The sequence below is a fragment of the Poromitra crassiceps genome, assembly GCF_964638095.1.
Source record: "Poromitra crassiceps genome assembly, chromosome: 5".
Classification (NCBI taxonomy): domain Eukaryota; kingdom Metazoa; phylum Chordata; class Actinopteri; order Beryciformes; family Melamphaidae; genus Poromitra; species Poromitra crassiceps.
The window spans coordinates 29631858-29633120 of NC_139642.1; positions in this window are offsets into that span (position 1 = coordinate 29631858).

A 1263-nucleotide genomic window follows, 5' to 3' on the forward strand; every position below is an offset into this window, starting at 1 on the left:
TCATTTCAAGACGGTTTCACGTATCCAAATTCTTTCTAAGATTTTTAATCAGGGAAGTCCAGAGATGACACACAAAAAGTTTGCGCTCATTCGGGCAAATGGCCTAGGACGAGTTCGTTTTTTTTTTTTTTGAGAAAGTCCAAGATGGCGGAAAATCTAGCAGACTTAAATGGGCGTGGTCTATATGGATAGATGCGTATTGATCCAGGGAATCCAGCAGATGTGGAATTTTGATTCTACGCCTCACGGTTCAGCAGTTATGGGTCAATACGCAAAAGGGTCTGTTATAGCGCCACCATCTGGCCAATATGGCTAATTTTTTGTCTCTGAGTAGTGGGGCACATTTCCAACCTATGTGCAAAGTCTGGCTACTGTACCCCTTACGGTTTTTGACGTGCATACTGTTTTAGCGGAGAATAATAAAAATAAAAATAAAAATAATAAACGGAACAGATACAATAGGGATCCACGCACTTCGTGCTTGGACCCCTAATAAACGGAACAGATACAATAGGGATCCACGCACTTCGTGCTTGGACCCCTAATAAGCAATAATGCTAATATGCATGATGCAGTTTGCACACAGAATCACCCTCACTTGAACTATAAGGTCAAAATTAAGTATTCAAGTACTGCTTATAATATGTGTATGCATTTGCATACTACAGGGTAATCCCCATCGTCTCCAGCTAAAAGTCTCAAGGCGAAATAAATGCAGAGAACTTGATGGACTCTATGTATCTGGATGAGAAATCTAGGAAGCTTTTATATTTAATAAAGCCCTCTCACCGGCAGATGGTTTCTGTCTGTGAAGCACGAAGCCAGAGAAGATTAGAGTTTGCAAAGATCTTCAAGGTCCAAAGGAGGCAGGGACCGTTGCAGTGATAGAGTGGTTGAGAGGGAAAGGCAGGAGAAGAGAGAGAGAGCTGAGGCGTGTCCCCTGACGTGGGCGGGGCAGAGATGTCTGTCAATAGTTCACGGTGACCCGTTGATGGACATCCCCGAGTGTCCCTGAGCTGGCATGGCCTCCCAGCTTGCCATGTAGCTGTAATTGCCTGTTGGTCGCAGTAATGGCTAACTGTCTCCGGCGCGTTTACTTTTCATTATGCTGATGTATTCATCACAGTCCCTTTTGTTGACCTTATCTATCGGAGTTTAATTTCCTACACATTTCTTTTTAATTACAACTGTTTCTCTTCCTCCCCCGTCCCCCATAGCACGTTCACATCGCCCGGCTCGCCCGTTAAGAGGTGGCACCCACCA